General features: G+C 34.9%; 1 protein-coding gene across 1 annotated transcript in view; it reads right to left on the reverse strand.

Annotated features, from left to right (window-relative positions):
* The window catches only part of LOC120773922, a 79,280-nt gene that overhangs the window by 37,595 nt on the left and 16,976 nt on the right, over positions 1-24,709 (reverse strand). The window lies entirely within an intron of this gene.

Raw genomic sequence — 24,709 nt, forward strand, 5'->3', positions numbered from 1 at the left:
GTTTTTAACACCTTCAGTACATTAATTATGACCGCTTTGAGTGGCTGACTCAAGCTATCCTAGATTATTAAATTATTTTTTGAATGTGTTCTGATTTTTAATGTAAGTATCGGAGTAAACAAAAAGTAAGTGCTAAAATCTAGAATTTCTAAAAGCATCGAATTTTCAAACAAAGGTAAAGTTGAATATATATGGAAGAACTTAATATGTATGTATGATGAAGAATGCAGCTTAAGAAACTATCATAATAGTAATAAGTATTTGAAAAAATGTAAATTAAATATAGGCTTTTTTTTAGAAGAATTAGTCTACTTAATTGAATTATTAAAAATATCGGTAACTATATGAATATATGTAAGCACTTGATTTATCAATTTCTGAATTATTTATTGTCAAATTATGTGTTGCATAGAGAACTAATTATAAATAACCGAGATAAGTGGTTTTCTACAGATCTTCATAATTTTAGTGTGTTTTTGGCTTCTATTATTAACCTAATCCAACCTAATATTTGTTAACAACGCGAAAAGTTTGTCTGGCTACTTGCCTGATCCGAGTCATCGATCCATCTCTGTTAATTATGAAAACATTAAAAAATTCAAAGAAAGAGTACTTGAAGATGGTCATGTTGGCATCAGAGGGGTAGGAAATGATCTAAGTATCTCATATGGATTAACTCCACTGATTTTGGATAAAATTTTGGTTAACGTTTGTGTCTATGCTAAAATCGTACCAAAAAACTTGAATCTTTTGCCAAACAACATCGAGTGGCAGTCACAAAATAAATGCTGAGAATGTAGCTTCTGATTCCGAATGATGAATTTATGAATATGACATCGAAACGGTGTATCAATATCGCGAAAGGCGTCAAAAAAATGAACCGAAACCAACATAAGAAATGTGTGAAAAATTGGATTAAGCTTTGGCATGTTAGTATTATACTGTTAATAGCTATTTTGAAAACGCTGATAAACATTTTTTGTAGATAACAGTGTCTGCCAAAAGGAAAATGCGCGTCTGTGGGTTCTGTCTAACAACAGAATAACGATCCTAATCACTCGCCCTAAATAATGAAGAAATATTTTAGGTTAGGTTAAGTCGTAGGGCTGATCCTGGCACCAAGTATCCCACTTTACTATTGCTGGTGTTTATGACGTCCAAACGTCCTAGATGTAGATTGACATACAGAATGGGTCTGTCAATCTCAATAAATTTGCGTCAAAAGCTTAACAACCTGCTCATACAATTACAAGGTGCATTCCAAAGTAAACAGGACTTTAAAGAAAAAACAGAACAAATGGTTTTTTTCGGCAAAATCAATTTATTTTAATCAAAATATTCTTCTTCTGCTTCAATACAGCTTTTTGCACGGTCCAAAAGCATGTCGAACGAGTGTTTTAGCTCGTTGGCCGGTATGGCCGCCAGTATGCCGGTGCAAGCCTTTTGAATGGCCTCTACGTCTGCATAACGCTTTCCTTTCATGGGCAAATGCATTTTCCGAAAAGGAAGAAGTCCACGGTGCCATATCAGGTGAATACGGGGAGTGATTAGTGGTTAAAATGTGATTTTTAGTCAAATAATCGTTCTTCGAATGTTGGATTCTCAGCAATTTTTTTCCATTTCCACAATTTTCAGTGATGATTCCGGCTGATTTTTAATGAATTCACGCATAGTTTCGATAGAATTTCCGGTGATCCCGGATTTTGGTCCACATGTTGATCGTCATTTATGTCCTCACAACCACTTTGAAAACGTTAAAATCACTCGTGCACTCAGCTACGGGATAGGCAATCATCGCCATAAACTTGTTTTATCAATTGAAACGTTTCGGTAAAAGTTTTACCAATTTTAAAACTAAATTTAATGTTGGCTCTTTGTTCGAAGCTCATTTTCGCACCGATAACACACAAACATACTGACCTTAAAACGCAATAACTTCACTTTCAATGGATGAAATGTCATGAAATTCTCACTGGACATTCGATAAAGATAGCAGATTCAAACGCACCAGTCGACATATAGATGGCGCCACCATGGGGCACTAGATTCAAAAAGTCCTGTTTACTTTGGAATTCACCTTGTAGATCGAATTTTTTCAACGAGCGCAGGGGTAGACACAGAGTTCTCCAAATAAAAGTTTAATGACATTAGAATAAAATTTATCCAAGCATCTACACAGAGGAAATAAGCTTTATCCCTAAATATGGTCTACGAAAATTAAATAAATATGAATAGATTACAATTTGTTCTATTTTTTTTTCAAATTTTAATAATAGGTTATCAAAAAAGTCTTGCGGTATTTTCGCTAGTTGGCGCTGAAAGCGCGTAGTTCTAGTTTTATTGGTCACAGCGGGTCATGCTATACCTTTTTGGAAAGCTCATTTCACGCGCTAACACTTGTTTGATTGATTGTCGTTTCTTTTAAGTCGTTCGTCAGCTATAGCGTCGCAAACATGGAGCAAAATAAAGAGAAAATACGGCATATTTTACAGTTTTTATGGACCCGATACAGTTTTCATTTCCACCGCACAACCATGGTTTCAACGATTTCGTTCTGGTGTAGAGGTGGTCGAAGATGCGCCACGCTCCGGAAGGCCTGTCGCGATAAAATCGCTGAATTGGTCGAAAAAGACCGGCATAGTAGCAGCCGTAGCATCGGTCAAGAGCTGGGCATGAATCATCAAAAATTCATTTCAATTTCAATAAAAAAAAATTCAATCAAAATACCGCAAAACTTTTTTGACAACCCATTATAATATACTTTTTTGGTAATTACTGAAAATAAAAATAAAAAAAGTATAGGAGGAATTTTTGCATTTCCTTTTATGGGGTTGGAAAGGTGAGATTTTAAGCTTGATTTAAGCAAAAAAAATTAAACTCGGGGAAGTTGAAAAAATGTTACAGCTGTTCAAAAATGAGTGAAAATAATGAAGAAATTTGCTTTTTTTTGAAATTTTTGTATAAAAAAGGGAAGAATGTCACCTATGAAATTTGTGAAGTTTGCGGAGACGGAGACTGCTGTGTCAGTTCGTGTAGCACAACAATGGTTTGCTCGCTTCCCGAAATTTTGTTTTAATCTGATAAAAGTTTTAGACTGATGGAATAATGTCTCTATAAGAAAAATGGCAAAAAGTGGTCGACCAAAATGGTACAATTTGTTTATGTACATACACACTAATATTTTTATTCAAATTAATTCACTTGTCATCATTACGCCAAAGCAATCAAGATTTGCATCAATTTCTCATACTCCTCCTAATAGCTATTCAATTAAAAAATCGCCAAAGTATTTCATGACAAAAATTAAAGTGTAATAAACATAGAGAAACAGAGAACTTAATGAAGAAAGCAATTAATTCACATGTGCAATTATTTGCTATGCCATAAAAATAAAAAAAGAATCGTAAAAAACTTGATTTTCGTAAATTTGGTGGGGAATTCGCAACAATTAACTGTATTGTGCAATAAAGTGTGGGGGTAATCAAATACCGTAAATAACCTTAAATATGTCTCCATTGTAGTAATGTATTACCAACAACCGTTATAACGAAGATAGAATGAAGGAATAAATACGAAAATATTGCTAAGCTTTTAAGGATTTTACTATGAGAAAGGCAATCAATTGTAAAAAATGGGAATGTATATGTATAAGTATGAAAATACGTAACTCCAAAATATACACAAATCTAAGCAAATGTTTAAAACTAATGAATATACAATAACAACATGTAAGTATGTAATTATGTGTTGCTGCGGTTGCTAGTTGTTGAAATGGCAAGGTCGATAAAAATATCAATCGTTTTTTGGTCCGCAGCAACAAAACAAAGCAGCAAAATGATAATTGACACAGTTAAATACAAACAGCAACAATTTAAATAAATGCACAGAGTATAAGATATACTTGTACATTTGTCTGTAAATTTGCTTGTGCCTAATTATCTCAAGCAATAAGTGATGCCGCAAACATTTACAATGTCATTAACGATGGCGTTGCAACAATTCACTTAAGTTGTATTTAAATGTTTTATGGCTGTATTTATGTCTATTTAATTTGTAGTTTGCTAAATGTCGTTGGCTTTGATCACTTGGTTTCAATCCTCATAAAAACTTTTGTCTATATTTTGTAAATGTTTATCACTGGTCCGATGATCTTAATCGGATGTTGTGACCTTTTCTAAAGAAGAAGCAAATCAGTCAGATAGATTTTTATTCGATAGATGTTTATATACACTTTAGGACGTGTCATTTTGAAGCACCCTTTTTTGTTTTAATTAAAGAATTGGCTAAAACTTACAAGAAGGCCTTAAAATTATAAAAAACTTATCTTTTGTAGCTTGATATTTGAGCATGGTAAAAATATCTGATGCGATGAACCTTTCTGAAAGTATTCAAACTTATATTTTTTTTCCAATTATATGAAATTATAATCTTTTGCAGTCATTAAAGATTTTAGCCAAATTTTTTGTTGAAGAAACAAATTTACTTTAAATGACCCTCTAACACATATGTATGAATATATAATATGTAACGGGTGTTTCAAAAGGGACGTTACAAAAGTAGAACGACAGGGACAGCAAACGACGCCATAGTTTTTCCCGCTCTTTGGCATTTCTTTTCAGTAAGATTTGCCATTTCATCACGGAAAGATTCACGATTTGGTGGGGTTGATTGACCGGCGGCGTCATTGGGCTGTACTTCTTCCGTGATGATCAAGCCCGGCACGTTACTGTGAATGGGAATCGCTACCGCTCAATGATAACCGAATATTTTTGGCCTGAATTGGATAATATGGACTTGGGCAACAAGTGGATCCAACAGGACGGCGCCTCTAACCACACAACGAATGTCACAATAGATTTATTGAAAATGAAATTTGGTGAAGGTTCTTACGAAAGCGCTCAGACAATTGACCGCCTCGGTCGTGCGTTTTGACGCCGTTAGACTATTTTCTGTGGGGCTACGTCAAGTCTATGCCAACAAGTCAGCGACGATTGATGAACTTCGTACGAATATCGAACGTGAAATTGCAACAGTATCGGCCGATTTATGCTTGAAAACCATCGAAAATTGAGTTCAGCGTCTGGACTTCTGCAACCGTGCCCGTGGCGGTCATGCAAAAAGAAATCGAGTTCCAAACGTAATGAATAAAGAATTTCATTGATATCCCAAACCGTTTTTGTTTTATTTATAAAAACTTTTGTAGCGCTCTTAATGAAAAACCCATTACTAGCAGCTATACGGTACTTATAATAGCAGAGTATAAAGGTCAAAAGCAAAATAGACCTTGAACCATGTTCTAACACCTATTAGTTCCTCCTATAGGAATCTAAAATGATTGTTGCAGAGAACTTTCCGAAATTCAAGTCTGGTATATTCATACATTACTTTACCCTTCGCTGCCAACTGATTCTCTTTAAAGTTATGAAGGGAACCCTACGCCAGCAAATGTTAAATTTGATAAACACTTCTATCATCTTTTTTACGATATCACGGAATATACTCATGTGGATCACACACTTTGAGCACGCGTATATCCTATGTCGTTGTTCCCATTTATGCGGATTCTCATTTTATGCAGATATGAGAGCAGATAATCCGATTTAACTGAGTTTTAGCTAATTCGGTTATTTTTTGGAGTAGAAGTTATCCATTCAAACCGAGTGAAGACAAAAGATAAGTTGAATGAAATAATTTTATTTGCAAATTAGAAATACCTTAGGCAGACAAAGATTATGCGATTTAATGCCACTTAAATATATTTTTCCTGGGGTTATGCCAATATACCAGCAACTACCGAGGAGCCCGAAGCCACCATTCAGCGAAATGCTGCACCGGACTATCGAAAATTGGCGTAAGCGGCTGAAGATATGCCAACGGAGCTATGGTGGCCATTTGGCAGATTTTTGTTCAGGCCATAAAAGGCATAAGATTATTTGCATAACCAAAAACCAAAATCCATTTTGTCCAAATTTTGACATTCTAACATCACTTTGTTCTTGTTGACAGACCCTTTATATTGTAGAATCTTAAAAAAAGTGAAAATTCATTTAAAAAAGTAAACTGAAAGGAAAAGTGGTGACAACTAAACAAAAGCACACAAAGCAAATGTATGTAACTCTCACTCTTTTACAGTATGAAAGGGAAATAACTAGATAAACAAACAGCTCCCACACAAATCAACCAAGCATTCTTTGAAGACACCAAAAACGAATAATAATGAATAAATATGTACATTTATTTAAGCAAATTTAGAAATGTTTGTAATTTTGGGAAAGGTAAGCTCATTTGGGGCACATATGAGTTACACCGGTACATATGTATGTGTGTGTGTAGAATGCATAGAAAAGCAGTAAAAGTCAAAGAAAGGCAAGTGAATGTTTATCTCGACTTAGACGTCGTGACGTTGCCATTTTTTCCGGTCACTACTGCCACTCTGCTACTATTTCTTCGACCCAGCCACAAACAGTTGATGATGAAAAAGTGGAATAAGCAAATCATCTAGTCATAAATAAATCGTTTTTTATGCTAATGAGTTTATATTGAAAATTGAAAGTTCACCCGCCCGCAGGAAAGCATATTCATTCATTTTTAAGCTTTAGCTTCTTGTTGTTTATTTATTTACTTTTTCATTAATTTTTTTTTTTTGCTTTCTTGGGTTTTTTTGCACAGAAAAATGTAATTTATCTGTGTTCATTGTAGCAGTATGTTTTTAGCCGACAACATTTTTATTGTTATTGCGTGCGAAACTAGATCAACTGGTTGGATATTTATTCACGCAGCGTGTTGTGGCCACTGTAACCGCTAAAGTGTACGCACGCCTCTAATGTATTTGCACACGCTCGCATAATTTTGTACGTACAAATATTTTCATGCGGTTACAATTATGCATGCTTCGTCGTATATATGTATATATACATCTGTATGTCTGTACCTATATGCAGGCATACATTTTAATAGATTTATGTTTAACACAAGAAACATTCGTCTGTGAGTTTTTGCACTCAATTAAGAGGAATTGCATTCGGTACACAAAATTTGCAATAAATTTCGGCACAGATTCGCAAAGATTGATAAGATATGCTAAAAATAATTCGATTCGGCATAAGAAATGCAGTAATACTTTTCAAAGTAAAAAATTATATAATACATCTGAATCCATAATCTAAGTGGATGACCATATAGTTTCGTCCAAAACAATTTCTGAGCTTCACATTACAACATTAACAGGATAACCACTATTAGGTGAGCTGAATTTTATATCTATACTATCAAATACAAAAAGAAATATGAATTAATGCCTGAAATTTTAACCCAATTAATTTAATTCTCCAAGATTTCATACGGCAGTTTAGAAGCAAGTATAGGTCGCAGAGTATTATATAGGTAGCATCAGTTCACATGGTTCTTATAAATGGCAACCTGGTAGAATGGTTCAAATAATGTTACTGAAGTTATAGCATTCATCCCACCTGATAACATGGACACAATTATGTGAGTTCTCACTCAACTTCCCTATCTAAAAATATCTGATGTTTCATATACAATTGTCTCAAAGATTTCGACACTTTTCGTAGAAAAGAAATAGTATATGGTTTAATGAAAATAAAACCAATATTTTTGCATTAAATTAAAGTTTTTTTAGTATAGTTAGAATAATTAAAATTATCCTATAAATAGCTATAATATGGTCTATAAACGATTTTCAGAGCCTGTCTATGTTCTTTTATTTAAAAAATATGGTTGTTTTTGTTGATAAAGTGGTAGAAAACATTACCGAAAGAGTTTTGAGCAATTCTGTCGAGTTGACAACCCTTTGCCGGATAAAACTCGGTCACTTCATTTCGTAAATCCAATTTCATTAAAACGGTGATACTTTTGATACAGTAATACTCTTCCCAGGTGCACTTCTTACAGCATAAATGTTATAATCACTTTTATCTTCCTATTGATTGGCCAGTTTGTATGACAGCTATGTTCGGAGATTACAAAATTGCTTGGATAATAATCTATGCCAGAAAGGCAATGCCGTCTTGAAGAGACTAGTGCAAAATTTCAGATGGATAACTCAAAAACTGAGGGACTAGTTTGCACATATACAGACAGACATATGGACACTAAACTTCATGGCAAACTTACACTCCTATTCTGTGAATTTGGCAAATTCAACATCTTGCTAGAGGTCTGTAGGTAACAAGAGACTAGCAGAAAAGTGGAGAAAAACGCTGCGATCTGAAGTTTTATCAAGATTGCCACAGAATACCAAATGGAATTGAACATCTCCAAAACATCGACTTATCGCATTTTGACCGAATTTGCGAAAGGCACAAATTGACTGACGACCAAAAATTGCTCCGAATCCAACATTCGAAGGACGATTATTTAACCAAAAAATCACATTTTAACCATTAACCCCTCCGCGTATTCACCTGATATGGCACCGTGCGACTTCTTCCTTTTCAGAAAAATGCATTTGCCCATGAAAGGAAAGCGTTATGCAGACGTAAAACGTGCAACGTGCTAAAACACTCGTTCGACATGCTTTTGGACCCTGCAAAACGCTGTATTGAAGCAGAAGGAGACTATTTTGAATAAAATAAATTGATTTTGCAGAAAAAAAAATTTGTTGTGTTTTTTTTTAAGTCCTGTTTACTTTGGAACGCATCTTGTAATAACGTTCCATAACATCCTGATAGTTGGAAAGCTTTGCTTCACAGACGTTAAGGCGACGCTGCTTTTCAAAAAAAGTTAGTGGTTTTGGAACCAATCCTGCTTTCATTTTATTTAGGCCCAAATGATCTTTCAAAATAGTTTTCACTGATCTTTCCGATATTCCAACGATGCTAATAAAATTTCTGACTGTTATCGTCGATTCTCAAACACCAATTCCTTAATTTTATGACGTGCTGAGCATCAGTTGATGTTGATGGCCGCCCTGGACGTGGTTTATCGTCAATGTGTTCTCGACCCTCTTTGAATAATTTGTAGCAATCTAAAACCGAAGGCCTTTTCCTAACTAACGATTATTTTGATGTGACATTTGGAATAGATTTCACTGACAGTCATACCAACCTCGAAAAATGACGAAGAATGGGTTCCCGCGCCAAATTTAAATTAAATAGTCTTACTATTTTTTGCCCGCAGTAGTAAATATTATTATTACCTTAGATTCTCACCAAGCAGATTACTTCGGGAAACGGACAAGAAACCAATGTTTCCGGAAAAGTATAGTATTACTTTCTTCGTAGAATTCAGTTTCGACTTCGTTCAAAGAATAAGGTTTTCCAACAACTGCGTAAATATCATCTAGACGTCTGTCTGCTTCTATGTAAAACAAGTCTTTATATATATATATTTGTCCCATAATTTTTACACAGCACTGTCACCATGAAATTTGCATGAGCCGGCTCATATGCAATGACCAGTTGAGGGGTCTACAAACGGAGAAGTGTCAACAAACGCAAAACAATGTTAGGAAAAACATTTGGAAATGGCTTTTCAAAATTATTAGATGTGCAAACAAAGCGTAAAATAAACACAATGTAAATGTCTTGATGACAACGCGCAGGCAATAACAGAAGTGGCTACCCAACAATGCCAACAGCAACAACAGTAGCGCGCAATTCAAATTGTGTGAACGAAAACGCGTGCGCAATGAAGGCTGCCACAACAACAACAACAGCCAATTTAATTTAAATAAAAAACGCATACGTACAAACAACAACAACAGCAGCAAGCGACTGAACTTGCCGCACAACCGGCAATTATATGCCAACGAGACGCCTGCGCCTTTTCGGCGCCCACATTCACTTCTGGCCAACGAAAAATGGAGGCCGCCAACGACCGCAAAACGATGCCTTTGGCCACAATCGTAACTGGAGGCGGCCGAACGAGTTTGCGGTATAACAACAACAACGCGACTCGCTGCCATAAGGCGTACAATGTCAGCTGCAAGCAGACTGGAGCTCTGTGGCAGCTTGTTTCGTCGAAAATCACTTTCCTTTTTGGTGCATAATAATTTCTTCGGTTTTTTGCTACATGCCACCGAGTTGTTGGTGGCACACAGGTTTTCAATTTTCGCCTTGATTTCACATTGCAACTTTTTTCGCATTTTTTCTTCACTTATGTAGTTTTTGTTTGTGTAAATATGCAGTTGGGAATTTTCGTTTTCAATTAAAAAGTGTGCAAAAGGAGACAACGACAGCGAAGACCTTGACATTTCGCCACGAAAATTTATTGAAGGCGCGCAAAAATTGTTTCGTCTTTTTGGTTTTTGCTGCAACTGTTTGTTGCAACGACGTTGGCAGCTGAAGAAAGTAAGTGCCGAATGGCAAAATTATAAGCAACATTAATTTTGAAGAGGATCTTGTTTAGTGGCATTTTGAAAATAATGTTGCCGACACTACTGCTGCGATGGCGGGCTTTATTGCCAGCGCAAATGTTGCATGCCACCGTTGTGAAGGCTTTAATGTCATTAAAAGCGATTGTCGCGCTAACTTGCTTATGCCTTTGTGTTATTTGTATTTATTTGCGATTTTTGGAAAATTCGCTTTCACTTACAAATAACGGTATTAACATTTGAAAACAAAAATAAATAAATAAATTTCACATAAAAAAATAAGCAAATCATGCACAGCAAATAAATCGACTGTGACGAAGAGGCGGTATTATTTTAACGGCGCTTTGTATGTTTAATTTATAATACGACAAAAATTAACAACAAAAAATATTCATTAATGTATGAAACAACTGACTGGATTATCATTAATTGCCACTGATTTTCGCCACCTTTCACGTTGTCGCGTTCGTCGCTTTAGTCTTTTGTTTGCCACCACGCGGCTGCAGCTGAAGCGTTTTCACTTTTTCCCTTACCATCAGCAGCTCTAAATCTCCCAACTGCCAACATTTAGCCAACTGATCAACGATTACAGTAACTCTTGCTGCTTGCTGTTGCCTGCTAAGTTAATGACAAGCTTACAACTCCAGCACCCCCCTGCCCATCTTCACTGCCCCTCTGTTCCCCTCATTTCGAAACGGTTTATCTGTTGTTGTGCTCATCCGCACGTGTATCATGTGGCGCTCGGATTTAGCCATGAGAATTATTCACAGCTTTAACACCTCTTCAACGCTTTTATTCAATTTTCCCTGGAAAATCTACCTGCAATTCATATATGTACATTTATATATTTCTTCTTTATTTTTAATTTTTTTCATTTGGTAGCTTTTACTCTCTCATTTTTGAAAATGAAAGTTGGAAGGTGAAATTTTTGAACAAAATGAAGCAACCATTTAAATTTATGTTGCACTTTTTATTTGCAACAAAAGCAACTGTTGAATGAATTAGTGCCAACATGACAAGAAATGTGTTGAGGAGCAGATAGTGGAAACAACACGGATAAAAAGCGAAATTTTCCACAAATATGTATTTATGATAACTCTAACTCGTTATCGAGTCACTTTGTGATAAAACAGCGGAATCACAGATTACTGTAAAAGCTTCCCTAGCCCTGTTATCAGTAGAATGGGAATTGGTCGGTGCTACTATTTGTTCATGTACTGTCGCACGATATTTTTAATCCAAGATCGATCGTAAGAGATCCAGCGAGCGCGCTGCCCTCGGTAAGCCTAGCCTCTCCCTAGTTGTCAGAGTTTTAACAAGCCATTACCATTGCTGTGAGCTTCCATGCTTTAAAGTAGAGAATATTAATGGACATCAGCTGCAGAAGATGCATTGATGAAGACCAATTGGAAATATCTCAAAACTTCCTTTCTAATTGACCCGTTTTTGCCTAGGAACAGACACTTTCAGATATTCCACCGAACTGGTGAGAATAGAAATTAAACAAATAAAAGAATTTATAGTGACTAATATTAGCACTTTGCTGACTTTTAACATATCGAATATAGGAGTTCTGTTTTTATGGCTTCACAAGGGATTTCATATAATAGTCCGAGTGCGATTTCTGGATCAGCCATATATCCTAACCAAACATATAGATTATGATTAGATTATCTTTACAAAGAAACGTACAGTGGTGTATAGGCACAAAGTCCAAGTACTATTGCAAGAGAAATTTGCTAAACTGCTTCAATCAAATCTGACTCGCTTAGACCGCGTGTTGGAAGAAATCGTGTACACAGTTTGTAGAAAAAAGTAAGAATAGCAGTTCCAGCATTATGAGTATTGTTTTTGGAACGAAAATCGTGCAGAGAAATCAAAAACACTTAAACGCAACCATTCTCCTGCGATGACGAAAGTCAAAAACTGGTTCTAAGAGTTTTAAGATCGTCCAAAGTCAATTTTAGAAAAGCCATGGAATATTATCGACACAAATTTGTCTAAAGATATCGTATTGGAAAAGCTCGCTGTAAGGTGCCCATAAGACAGAAGACACCTCAAAAGACCACGTGAATCATATTCTGCATGAGAATGTTTTCAACGCGATAAGTACCACATTTGGTCACACTGGACAACAAGTGCAACCGTAGACCACTTAAGTAGTGCTTGACGGCTTTTAAGCACAAATCGATCTGCTTCGGAAAAGACGAATTCTGTTACATCGAGCAAAAAGGTGATAACCATGATTTTCTGGTTGTCACGACTATCTATAAAGGGTCAAATCAGACAAATACCCCTTCTCCAGACTTCTTTTCGCTTCCCAATTTGAAAATGTCACACGCCGCGTTGAAATTTTAGCCGAACGAAGCGGTTATCGTCGTCACGGTTAAAAAAGTCAAAAGTATCAGGTTATCAAACAGACTATCTGAAGGAATATTTCGCGGGATTTTGAGAAAAAAATTATTGAAATATTAAGAAAAATCGATGCAAATAAACTCAAACTCATTGTGATTTTTAAATTTCGCTCGCCAAGAAATATAAGTAATTGTTATATAAACAAGCATTTGAGAGCACTTTCCAGCGAAACTGTCAGTTTTCTTAGTCAACTCATATATCAAACTCAAAGTGACACAAACTATCCCTACAACTGTAGCATGCTCTTTGAAAATGTTAGGCCCCAAATTACGCTATCAGAAAATTAGCACTGAAAATAATTTGTCGATTGTAAAGCGAAACACTAATTACTACATCGTTGAGCGTAAGCCTCGCATGCCTCGACGCCGACACGGAATTATTATAATTACACGCGCACTCCCTCAACCATCAACGGGTTGTAAGACAGCGCCCGAGCGAATGACTCAATAAAAAATCAATAAACGCGGTAAAACAAAAACAACAAAAACAATCGGCAGTAAATAAACACGCCAAATGCGCTGGCAGCAAGACACTCTGTGATCGCAATCAAACACTAAAAAATCGTGCATTACAGTAGCAAAGTAGACAACTACCGATCCAGGCGATACACACACACATACATAGATGTATATGTAACTATTAACGAATAGATAACGACACCTTCCAGCGCAAATAATCACGACAAAAACGCTTCGTCTGGTGGGCGAGGGCAACCATAGGGAAGCCAGCTCGATAAAAAGTTGAAAAAGTGAAGAAAGTGAAATGGAAGGGAGAGAAAAGAAATAAGCAAATCACTTCACTTGAAATGCAGTCCGTTAAAGAGGTTATCATTCGAGTGAAATCACGGTGTGCTGCGAGCGATTGACTGCAATTTGCAACCAACACCAACACTCGAACATTTTTTCATTGTCAACGCCAAGCAAAGCAAACGGGGGAAATGATTTACTAGCAACAACAAAAGCCATAATAACAACAAAGCAGTGGAAAGTAAAATAACAAGAGCGAAAATTTATAAGTAATTTCAGAAAAAAATATTTCTTGTTCAGCAGTCCACAATCGTCCGTGACATAGGCGTACCGAATTCTTCTTTTTTACAGTGGAACTGATTTTTCACTCCTTGCTTCACTTTTAATTGATAATTGTTTGAACATCTTGAGGGCGCTGCAATCATTTTGCCAAATCATTCGTGACGAATTAATAACAGCAAGCAAAAGCTCACTTTCGCTTTGAACTACAGTCAAAACCAGTTAAGTAGCACTTTTCGAGGAGACAGTTCCATTTACTGCACTGAATTTTTTATTTTGAATAGTAGTTATAATATTAAAAAAACATTAACTTGTATGAAATATTTTACACAAATTTGGAGTACAATAAAAAACTGTTACTCGTTGGTATTACAAAACCAGGCCTGACAGTAGTCGTTTTCCTTTACACATTTTATTTTGCGAGCAGTTTGTTTTTGCTTGCATGTATTGTGCTCACTTATTTCATTTTATTTTATTATTGTAATTTTTTGTTCATGACTCCCAACATTTTTTATATTATAATTTATATGAACTTATTTTTCACTGACAATGCCAGCAAAGTTTCTTGTTTTTTATTTGTTCAGCTTTGTTTACCTTTATGAAGTTCAACGACTCAGACTACAGTTTATTCAGAGTTTAATGAACAATGTAAAAACTTAATAATTTAATATTAAGACGATTTTATGTTGAGTAATACATTTTACTATAATTGAATAAAAACAAAAAATTCTAAAAAAAAAAAAATAAAATAGTCATATTGGTCAGATCGTAAAAAATTTTTTCGAATATTTTCTTTTAAACTCAAAATGCCTTGCTGCTAGAGCTGTATGAGATATACGACGTCATTGATATAGCTTGGAATCACCAATTGGCGCCGCATTGCGAAAGCAAGAAACGACTGGCGCTGTTTACGCCAATAAATAAGAAAGAGAAAAAAGCATATTTTCAAAGCATAACCTTTTAACAATATGTCCTTAAGAAGATTTTAATTATTTCTGGAGATATACCTTCTGATCAAAATTTATTCGGACTGTGTGTTTGGCAACTTTTCTTTACGGCGCAAAAAGTTTGTTTGGCGATATTTAGCAGAGCAAAAAAATTAACAATGTGTTTGGTTTAAACTTTGTATTTCCAAAGGAACCAAGGCTACGGAATCATTGAAAATGTGGCAGAGTGTTTTGGGGAGTTTACTTTATCACGAACACAAGTATGCTATGAAGGTCGTGGAGTCATCTAAAACTAAGGTAGTAGTCTGGTAACTTGGGTTCAAAAAATCGAAAACTTTTTTTTACTTAATTTGAAAGTACAATGTCTTGAGAATATACTGTGAAATTTTCAGACAGAAATTCGAAATATTTCGGGAGTTATAACGAGTTTCCTAGAGCGCCGCAGAGTCCTCTCTCTCGGAGTTGTTGAACTTTGAACGCGTTTTTCTCAAAACATTGTTTTTCTGGTCAGCCCGGGTCCTAACTTTTTTTCTACTGAACCGATTGCTTTCAAATGTTTTACACACTTATAGTTCTCGTCTTTACTAACGAAAATTTTTTAACCCCTAACTTTTTATTTTACAACCCGTTCTTTGCTAAAATAAAAGTACTTTTTTTTCAAAGTCCGCCATTTCGTTATTTACCCTTGAAATTTAACTTCAGTAGTTCCGACCAGAATGACATGTCTGTAGATTAAGAATAATCAAGAATATTTGATTTCAGATAACATCAAGAGCCAAAATCATCTAGGCCACCTACGTGCATTTTTTTTGAGGTTCCAACTTCGAGTGACAATAATAATAGTAATAAAGTAATAAATTTTTTTTATATTTTAAATATGTAGATAAACACATGCTCAATATTCAAGATAATTCATTTTTAATTTCCTACAAAAAACCACCCTCTAAAGAAGTCATGAAAATAGGCATAAGTTACCAGAGTACCTTAGGCGGGTCCTATGTATATCTCCTTATGGATAGACTCAAAACATTTTTGGTATGAAAAGTGTCAATGCTAAAATCGTATAAAAAGACTTAAATCTTTTGTAAAAACGACTTCGAGTAGAGGCCACAATAGAGATGCTGATGACCCTACATTCATCAAACGCATCATTACTGTTGACGAGACATGGGTTTATGAATATGACGCCGAAACTGTCTAACAAACTAGCGCGTGATGCTAGATGAGCCGAAACGGAAAAAACCAAAATTCGCTGAAAGCACAAAATCCTATCCTAGTTAGTCGCAGCCAAGTGACAAGACATTAAAATGGGTTGAAACGGTTGACATTGAGCTTAACTTTTCTCGAATCTTTTAAGGTGTGTTCCTAAACAATAATGTGATCAAATATTTGCCATGAATTTCTCAATTGTTGCCTAACCGCTTTACTGCAGTTTAGCGTGAGTCTTCCCTGTATATGTCTCTATCTTACTCATGTTAAAAAATTGTATTGTTTTAAAAATATCAGAAAAGTCAAAAGAATAGTTAAAAAAAATTCTTATATAATATCTTCAGACATGCGCAATTTAGCGATTGCAGCATTTATAGTTTTTTATTTTTATATTTTTTTGTTTAAGATGAATTAGGATTTTTTTTTATTTTTAGCTTTTTAAAAAACACCTCAAATTCATAGTTCTAAACCTCAAAACCTCCCTAATATGAATCACAATCTTTTAGTCATTATTTAGATATATCCCTCAAAATATGTTGGAGTTTCCTTGAGACGAACAAGTATATATGGTACAGATACATGTATGAATATGCCTAAAATAGTTTCCCACATAACATAAACTTGCAGAGGCTTAGCTGAAAAATTGTGCCGAAATTTCGTGATAGTCTGTATAATCTGTACAGTCATCGATAAAAATTGACACATTGACAGTCTCACCCGCAATTTTGGCACAGAACAAACTATTTGACGAACGACATACATACATATTAATTTCGTAATTTACGTGTTAGCCATACCAATTACATTGTTAGTGTCAATAGCAGCTCGTATAACAGAAATGCATGGACTTTTAACAGTTTTACAACCAAAGAGCAAGAATAAACTAAGCTTTTTTGTGTTATAGTATACCGCCATATGCAATGCACACTCATATCGCATGCGACATACAAACAAATCACCACAACGTGCAACAGAATTAGCCTCAAGCAACTTGCAGCTCAATTGCAGACACGCCCCAATATGTCAACTGTCACTTTTCTCACCAACACATGAAAACAGCAGTGTGTTCATGGCATAAACTGAAGTCAGAAGTCGCTGGAACTGTACGTATGTATGTAGTCTAGGTATTTCAAAACATTTGCGAGAAAATTATAGCGATTAAATATTCAAGGGATCAAAGCTGAAAATAACTGAGCAAATGTGTTATATATTTAGGCCAGGCCAACAGCAGTGCTTGAAAGCGTTTTAAAATTCACCACAAAACCAGCTGAATTTAGGGCGTAGCAAATGGCACCACATATAGTATGCGTACATATTTTTATCATTAAAAACAAATATTTAAACACAAAACCTGGTTACCCGGTTTCGAGTGCGACACGTTCGTTCGGTCAACAGAAAACTGACTAAGAATTTCGACGCGCCAGACTTGTGTGCATATTAAAAAATCAACGTGAAAGGAGAAAGTTATTTGGCCTTCGCTACTTACATATTTACATATCGCACAAGCTTACATGTATTTATCTATATTTATGCCGATCTACAGCAGCACGCATGCGCCCACTTACCTGGAACTATTTAAAAAATTATGTGAGTCAATGCTCGGAGTTAATTAAAACTTGAATCACATATTCACATTACAAAAAAACACCAAAGCAAATTAAATGCCGTTGATTAATTTTACACACAAGCATTTGCATATTATGTATCGAAATAATCTTCGAGCAGCGCTTTGTGTGACTAAATTAACTTTCTTTGTGTTAATCTGCGCTCATCTCCCACTGATTACTTAATCTGTGACAACTTTAAGTCTTTTTTGGCTTTGCAGGTATGCCAATTTAAAAGAGCTAATACAAACTATACTACCCTGCAGGAAATAACATTTTAGTTCTTTTTATTTTTAACTACTTTTAAGGCTATGGATACAGTGAAAATTGAGAATTGTGAGCTATATGTATATTTCCAGAAAAAAAATTTAAATCATAAACCGCAGCAAAGCAGAAATTGATTTAGTATATTCAGAGCTCGAATAGTAAAAGGTTATGTTTTCAACCCACTGGATTAATAAAGGTTTTTTTCTACATAGCAGTCTGACACAATTTATTTTCACGAAGTTTGGACAGAATTTCAAAGATTTAATTGAATAACTGAATTAATAATTTTCAACCTGTGACGTTAGAAAGATAAGATTCCGTACTAAACAAAATCTCATACAGTTTTGTGACTGCTTGACTCAGTAATGTTTAAGTACGCGTCAAAGCTGGACATCATAAAAAAATGCAAATACCAGCCATACTTTACAGTTTTCCTACATTTTCTGGCTATAAAAAGAAGCCGATGTATGGGTACCACACGAGTTGGCGCAAAAAAATCTTGTGGACCATTAATGAAACACTGCTGAATCGCAACAAAATCGAACCATTTCTGAAGCGGATGGTTACATCCAGGAATGACTATCAAGAAGGGTTTGCTAAGTGTTTGGTGGGTTCTTGATCCGGCCCTCTACTACCAACAATTAGACCATCTGAAAGAAATAATCGCCCAGAAGTGACTAGCTTTGGCCAACAGGAGAGAGAGAGAGAGAAAGAGAAAAAGAGACAACGCAAGGTCAAAAACATTGATAGTGACCTGCCAGAAGCTTCGAGAGTTAGAAGGTTCAGAAGCATCCAACTTATAGTTGGACTACATGTTTCGAATGATTTTGGTGGTAAAAAATTCACGTTTATATTCTTCCATTGAACCACAAATATACCAGTATTTTTTTCATCTACCGTTTTTTTCATTTATCAAACAACGCAACCTTTTTTTACACTCTTTTCCTGCAAAGTACACATATCACCCAAAAGCAAATTGACAACCCGTCCTTTTAACGTATTTTATAATTAAATTGAATCAAGTCAACTCGTATGCACATATTTGAAAATATTACAATTTTACAAATATGGTGATTATTAACTTAAAGAGTCAAAGTTTAATTAAGAATAGGAAATGTACAAAAAATGGCATCCGATCAATCTGGTTTGTGTTATGCATTAAAACCAGAATAGTAAACAAGTTGAGCGTATGCAAATTGGTCAATAAAATTGTTGCTAAAGATGAAAATTATGATGATGATTAAGCCAAACTACAGTTGGTTTCTGATTTTCAATCAAATATTAATCACGATACTGATAGTGATATTTTGATGCGAGTCAAAGCATCGTTCGTGAATTTTGATCAACAAACATTTGCATTCTTATGTAATAAATCCAATAGTAAATAGGCAAATATTTCTAAATTTTGGCACTATTAAGCATTTTGCAACACTTCGAAATTCGAAGAAATGATATCATCAAAGGAAACATTAAGAGGAAAAAAGTATAGCGATTCAAAGTCGTACCTCGAAAACTAAAAAAAAGATCAAACGTTGACCAAAAAAATTATCGAAGCTTACTATTAGTTTTTGAAGAAAATTCTGATTTTTTTAAAAGGGTAATAAAAAAAAAGAAATGTAGAAGGCTACGAAGTCCAATCACCATTAAAAAGAAAAATACTATATAAGAGCTGTGATATCAAGATATTTAAGTAAGGCAATAAATACGGTAATAACCAACTACGTAAGAAAAATAGAATGCGAATAGTATATAACCAGAGAGAAAATTCCAGAAGAGCTAGTCATCGAAACTTTCAGTGGTATACTTAAATTCCAAGAGCATGTCGCAATGGTGCGCTCCATCCGTACTCACGACAAGGTCCGATCAAAGTTTCCAACCAAAAGCCCAATATTAACAAAAAATAAAAAAAAAAGTTCTAAAATCCTGGCTTAAAAACGTTGCATTATGAAACATTTTCTCACATGAGATATTACTAGAAATACATACATTTTACGTCGAGAACTTAAATTGAAAGTACACAAAATGCAGCTTTTGCAAGAACTGAAGCCGCTCGACCTTCCCAAGCGACATCGCTTCGCAAGAGATTCAAAAGCTGCCATTTCATTCAGACAAGGTGGAATCATCAGTCTATATTTCATCAATGGCGACCGTCATCGCGCCATAATAACCGAGTATTTGATGCCTGAAATTAAAGCTCGTGATCTCGGCGACATTTGGTTTCAACAAGACGACACCACTTCTCACACAACGCATCAATCAATGGGCTTATTGAGAGAATATTTCGGTGAGTAGATAGCTTCACGTTTTGAGCCGGTGATTAGCCACCAAGATCATATGATATCACATCGTTAGACTTTTTCCTGTGGCGATATGTAAAGTCAAAAGTTTATGAGAATAATCCCGCTTCGATTGAGACCTTGGAGCAAAAAGCCACGCGTGTCATTCGTCAGTTACCAGTCGAAATGCTCAAACGAGTCATCAAAAATTGAACTCAACGGATGCACCATCTGAGACATAGCCGCGGCTAACATTTGAAAGAGATAATCTTCGAAAAATAAAATCCAAAGAATGAAGTTTCTGTGTTTTTTCTGTCGGGAACCTGGAAATGGATTACCCTTTAGATGAATTGATTGAAGAATTTGAACTTCAATTATATATACATACATATAAAAGGTAAAGATGACTATTTATGATATATTTTCAGTGAAGGTCCATGAGACAACACCTACCATATGTAGCATCTAATTAAGTTTGACCGAAACTAAGAAATTTTGCAAGAATTTTAATATTTATTATCGGCTTTAAAATAGGCACTTGCTACAAGCCTGGGCTGGGATGCGCCTTCACCATTATGTCATTCACTTTTTATTGTACTAGTTGTCCAATATGAATATTGTATGTTCTAATATTTCAGACATAACCTTAAATTGCAAATAAATGGTAGCGCAACATGGCAGACTGTAAATTTACATAAATTAAAAAAATTAAAATTTATGTGACTCGCTAAGACCTTCACATGCATTAAAAATAAACACCAAATCAGGCAAGGCTTTTAAAACAAAAGAATTAAATAGAATATGGCCGCATTAACGCAGCAAAAAGCAATAACAAACTTGAATGGCAAAAAGACAAATGAGTTGCATGAAATATTTTTTCAGCTCTCTTTGTTCGAGTATTTGTTTTCGCATATATTACATGTGCGTTTTTCAGTAGGTTGCGCTCAAAATGTCAAACAGAATGCAACAGCAACCACGCGATTGTGGGCCGCAAGATGCGCCGTGATGATACAATGACATCAGTGTGTGAATGTATAGGTGCACATGTGTTCACGCAGGCGCACGCCTACTAAACAGAATATTGAAAAGAAAAAAACGCATTAATTAAAAATTGCCGCAACTAAAGGTGACTTGTATGAGTCATAGAGGGGTATGTGTTCTCAAAAAATCTGCAACTTGAGCAAGTTTGTCACTTAAGTCTTTCGCTTTTTGCTTTGTACTGTATGTCGCTTGATTTTGTTTTTTTTTCACACTTTGTGGTGCGGTTTTGAATTTCCTGCCTTTTTTTACAGTTTTCTGAAGTGCACTAAATTTTGCGTAACTACAACATTGATACCAACAGCTGAGCGCACGACAACAACACTAACAGTGGGGCGCAAATGAACAGAATGGTGGAAATATACAAGGATTGTGTGATAAGGACTATGATGTTTTTTGTAAATTTCTAAAATAGGATTCTTGTGTCGATTATGTTTATAAATGAGGGATGATAATGATCTACGAATGTTATAAATCTTTTTTGTTTATCTGGTTTTTTTGAGATTTCCGCTAAAATCAATTAAATTAAAGTAAGCGAGACAATGCCAAGCTAAAAAAAAGTTTCTTATATAAGGATTATATAGAAAAAAAAACAAGAAAAACGATAACTTCGGCTGCATCGAAGCTAAAATACCATTCATAGTTATGTTTCTTATAGTATACAAGGTTATAAAAAAATATTTACTTTGATTTTGATCGATATGTTTGTATGGCAACTATATGACACGTTAGTCCGATCTGAACAATGTATTCAGAGATTGCAACTTTGTTTTGGAAATTATTCTATGATAAGTTTCATGAAGATTTCTTATCAAATTAAAAATCTTTCCATACAAGGCCTTAATATTAATCATTCAGTTTGTATGGCATCAATATGCTCTAGTCAACCGAACTGAACAATTTCTCCAGAGATTGCCTTACTATTTTGGGCAATAACCCAGGCCAAATTTCATGAAGTTATCTTTACAAAAAAAGAGTTTTCCGTACAAAAACTTGGTTTTGATCGATCAGATTATATGACAGTTATAAGCTATAGTTGTCCGATATCGGTGGTTCTAACAGATGAGCAGCTTCTTGGTGAGAAAAGAACGTGTGAAAAATTTCAGATCAATATCTCAAAAATGAGGGATTACTTTGCGTATATAAAAACGGACGGACAGACGAATATAACTAAAACGACTCAGCTCGTTAAGCTGAGCTTTTATATGTGTATATACTTTATAGAGCCTCTATCGTTTTCGTCTGGGTGTTACAATCTTCGTTAATAGACACTGTTCAGGGCATAAACAATTTTCAAAAACTCCTCAACATCGTCACGAAAAAGTTTCTTAGGAAATCGCATGATTTATAAACCAAAAACATAAGTACAAAATAGTAAATCTCGCCATATAATACACTTAATTCCATTTATATTACTCCTCAATTGAATTTGTATGTCTCCAGGTGCATGAAACATGTTTTTATAACTTGACATAGGCTGCACCGACAACGCCTTCAATTAATGTCTTTTTTACGCTTACATAGATATGTATCGTATACTTTAGCGGGAAATTGCGAAAAGAAAATCCATAAAACTGCCACAATAACAAAAACTAACTGTGTGAAAATCGAGAAATTTATGGCGTCGCCGCAAAAACATAATTCACTGCTTTGGTACTACAACGTCTGTGTCAGCCTAAAAGAGCATTGTGCGCATAAATTACTGCTTAATGTGCGGAGACGCAGTAAAAAATATTTAGTTGCAGCAAAAAAATAGTAATAAGGAAAAAATCGTAATTGCAAAAACAATGTATTCTCAATCCGCACGAACAATGCTACGAAGTATGTTTCAGCTCTAATTTAGACATTGTCTGCGGCAAGTTGTTGCTGGTGTTTTTGGCAACACCGCCACTACCAGCCGCCAATAACTGACAGCCAATTTTGGGCATGCGCAGTATGTAATTTTGAAAATTACTTTTTCACAGGCTTGTTGCAGCAATTCGCCGCACTGAGGCAGCTGCTAAACACAAGAAAAAAATTATTTAATTATCTTCAGGCCTTGTGGGTGGCCACAGTCTGAACTATTGGAAAATTTATTGCTCTATTCAAGTGCAAAGATAAAGTGTATTAGTTGTGCAAACACATAGTTGTTCTCATAGATCATATGGTCAAAATCTGAGTTGGATTTCAGCTAAACAATATTTATTTCTGAAACAGAAATTATTAAAGGGTTACATACAGTTTGAATTTTGAAATAAATCTAGTTTTTTATTTAATTTTCTTAATGTACATATGTGACCTGGTCTACGAAAAGGGGGCTTAGGTGTCAAAAAGGAGAACAATTAATGAGATAACGAGAAACTGACGATTATTTTTAACAGCTTTTCCCAGAAAACTAGTTTTCGCACGTTAGCCCCCCTTTCGTAGACCAGACCATATATTTAAGAATACACAGAAAATTTCATATCGTTCCGGTGAATATTTTCGAAGTTACACACAGTGCTTGGAACTGCATTCCAAACTTTAAACGCGTTTTTCTCAAAATGGTGTTTTCAAAGTCGGTGACAATCATTATTCGAAAACGGCTAAAGCGATTAATCTCAAATTTTAACACGAGTTTCTTAAACATAATTTTTATATTTAATCGAAGATTTTTTCTCACCGATAAATATTGTTTTTTAAATTATTTAAGGCTGAATTTTGGTCAAAAAACGATTTGTTTTTTTGAGAAACCATTTGGCAAAAAATTTTATTTTGCTTATTCCTTTGATTAATTACTAGACTTAACGAAATCTACTATTATTTTTTAAATTTCATAGGATCCAGTTCAGAGATATAGTGGTCAACGCACATCTTTTTTGAAGGGAGCTGTCGGAGATCAGCTATAGTTCCTTTTAAAATAAATATTTTTACTAATACTAAATCTTATACTCTTATAAAACGCTTGAAAGATACCGTAAAAGTGTACAAATTTTTGGATCAATAAATTTAAAAGCTTTTTTAGTAATTTTTTCTGGAAAATTCCCTTTTTCGGCTTTCTAACTGTTTATAACCCCTTAACTTAAATGAATTCTCGAGAAGAAGGCAAATTGACTCTCTAGAGCTTGTTTGGTATTGATTGACATGAAACCATACAGAAAAGTTTTTGAAAGTATTATCGTACAGTATCTGCACCATCAGAACAAAAACGACCCGGACAAGCGAAAAACATATTCACGTAATTTAATAAAAATCTTTACCATCGCCTTCCAACTTAGCTCATTATCTTCATTGTGGGACAATTTCGACGTCATTTTCATAAGCCCATGTCTCGTCATAAACAATGATGCATTTGATGAATGTAAGGTCCTCAGCTACGTCGCCAAGCATAATTTGCTGGCTGCACACCTACGGCGTTTTTCCAAGAGATTCAGCTTCACAAGCTTCATTCAAGTGTTGAGTCGATTCATTAAAAAATTTTTGAATTTTGGATGTTTCCCTAAATTTTTTCATATTTAGTCATTAAAAGAGCTGAACCCGCCAAAACACTTCTGCAATATTTTAAATGAATCTGAAGAGTCGTGACTCAATTGGAATCAAGAAAACTAGTTGTTTCTTTTTTTCCATGGTAAAA

Source organism: Bactrocera tryoni, chromosome 4 (assembly GCF_016617805.1).
Source record: "Bactrocera tryoni isolate S06 chromosome 4, CSIRO_BtryS06_freeze2, whole genome shotgun sequence".
NCBI lineage: Eukaryota > Metazoa > Arthropoda > Insecta > Diptera > Tephritidae > Bactrocera > Bactrocera tryoni.